The sequence below is a fragment of the Amphimedon queenslandica genome, unplaced genomic scaffold (assembly GCF_000090795.2).
Source record: "Amphimedon queenslandica unplaced genomic scaffold, v1.1 AMPQUscaffold_13430, whole genome shotgun sequence".
NCBI lineage: Eukaryota > Metazoa > Porifera > Demospongiae > Haplosclerida > Niphatidae > Amphimedon > Amphimedon queenslandica.
In genome coordinates, this window is record NW_003546334.1 from 94,393 (window position 1) to 96,932 (window position 2,540).

At 35.3% G+C, this 2,540-nt stretch overlaps 1 long non-coding RNA gene across 1 annotated transcript; it reads left to right on the forward strand.

Annotated features, from left to right (window-relative positions):
- The first annotated feature begins 1,834 nt into the window (after window positions 1–1,834).
- Window positions 1,835–2,208, forward strand: LOC109581594 (uncharacterized). The gene is made up of 2 exons (XR_002184690.1): window positions 1,835–2,084; window positions 2,144–2,208. It is a non-coding gene; the product is annotated as an uncharacterized LOC109581594 (long non-coding RNA).
- The last annotated feature ends 332 nt before the right edge of the window (window positions 2,209–2,540 follow it).

Consider the following 2,540-nt stretch of genomic DNA (forward strand, 5'->3'; position numbering starts at 1 on the left):
TCGAAAGTGATCATAATCAAAGTGATTCTTAAACACTTCCTCTGTCTTCTTATCATGCTTAGCTATCCACCATGCAGCTAGAAATTCCTGTATACTTAAATGAAGAAACTGATACTTTTTTTTAGAATATTCCATAAATGTTGTCATCAATCCAAGATAGTCTTCCTTGACTGCCTCACTCAGTGACTGTAGTTGATGTGAAGAGAATGTCATTGTTGTATTAGCCAGGTTAGTATAAGCTAATTGACACATCTCTTGTAAAGGTTTAGCTAATTGTGATGGTAATGAAGAAAGACTACCTAAAGTATATGGGTCAATGTCATGTCTTGGTTTTATTGCCACATGTCTTCTGATAGTTTGTAGGATAAAGTTCTCATAAAGTTGAGTGAGTGTTGTTGGTAAGTGTCCTTCTTCCTTATAAACTAAGATGACCATGGAACAGACTAGTGGTACATAACACAATGATTGGACATCATTTCGTACTTTAAGATCATTAATGAGTTTCACTGCTAGTTGTGAGTCTATACTGCTTTGAGTAGTTGTAAAATGTGACTTGTATTTTGCAAATTTTAGTAGCCATTCATCTTGTTCAGTGTTTTCATCAATAAGTTCTTGTGCTAGTTTTGTATCTTTTTGAAGTGTTTGTATAATTACTGTTGATATTTCTTCCTTAGAAAACCCAATGACCTGAACATGTCTACTGAGAGTATCCATTTTCAAAAGTGAAGAGGAGGCATAGCTACGAGAGGTAACAATTACTGAACATTGGTCTAACTGCTTCCTATGAATGATACTAGCAGCTAATGAAGACTGTCTGAGTTGTTCACTTAGTTCATCCCAACCATCAAAGATTATCAGTAAACCTTCTCCATCTCTGTCTGACAACCAATCAACTACTTTTGAAACTTTAGAACTTTTATACTCAAACAGGTCAGCTAGTATAGTAGCTGTAGCTATCTTGCTATCTCTTAAAGGACAGTAAAGTACCAAGTCATACTGTTGGTGTACAAGTGTTCCATTAGACCACATATTTAACAGTTTACGACAGAGTGTTGTCTTGCCAATACCAGGAGAACCGTCTATTACTATTCTGAGAGACAGAGAACTATCTGTGGGTTGGAGGACATCTTCAACACTTATCTCTTTGTTTTCAGTTAGTTTAACTATTTCATCAACTTGTCCTCTTAGCAGCAGATGCCAAGCTGATTCTACTTGTGTGCTGGATTCTTGTTTTTCTACTAGTGCTAGTCTTCCAAAGAAATCTTTTCCAATTCTTGGTGGCCAGTCTGTAGCAACAATAGGTTGGTGTTTGTAGTATTTTCTCATATTGTCAGCATATCCTTGAACATCATCAGGTATTGAACTAATGGATGTGACATTATCAGGTATAGACTGACCTAATGTATTGAGATATAATGACTATATTGATCACCTAGAGATAGCAATGATGCATTGACATTGATTTATTATCTTACCTATATATGCCAGGAGGTTAGATTTTGCTTTGCCCAGTTGATCAGCAAAGTCATCACAAAGTTTTATTAATGTATCCCAATTGACACCTTTATTAGCATCAAACCACCTCTCGAATACAATAATAAGACAGTTTTCTGCTGTTCCTGGTATTGGCATCAGATCAGACACATTAACATTCAATCCAGCTCCTACTAGCATGTAATGGCTAGCAGAAGGAGTAAATATCTTTGTAACTGCTGCCATATTAAGCTCTTTGTCTGTAAAGAAAAAAATTTTTAATAAAAAGTAAAAAGAACTAAGTATTCTAATTCATTTCATTATATAAATAATATATCCTTTGGATTATCATTACCTGCAGTAGTGTATCAGTTAATGAGTGTTGTATTAAGTGTATGTTTACCTGTTATAGGACCAAGATTAGCATTACTGGTACTGACTTCCATATCATCATTAGTACTTCTTCCAGCTGTAGGACGATCTGTCACTTTGTCTTCAATAGTTCTAGCTAGTTCATTCTCTTTACATTGTTTCAAAGCATTAATGACATCTCTCCATGATGCTGTAGGATAAACTTGTAACCATCTCTTATGTAAAGCCATTTTCATGAGGTGAGCATTTCTTTTTGTGTTATCAATAACATCTACATCAGATTGTATTATTCCACCAGGAAGAAAAAGAGCAAATGTTTTCCAGTCAACAAGTGGTTTAAGACACTTTGCAAATAAGAGACAAGTTGGTTGATCATCAATCATCGGACCAGGATTGAGTTCAACATCTCCTGATAAGAGGAGGAGCATACATAGACAAACAATCAAATAGAGATCATTGTAAATCAGGTTAGAACTGCTGCCTCCAGGTAAGACTACTGACTGGAGGTAATTTGTATCAGTAACAGTAACACCAGTAGTACATTGTACTTGGTAGCAGTTACCTAATAATGAAATACCGGTACCAGTAAATATAAAGTACAAATTTGCAATTGTGGTTTACTTGTTGGAGGAATCATCAAGATGTGTCTTAATAAAGAGAAAGAGTGAAAGAGGAGGAGGAGGAGTAAAGCAATA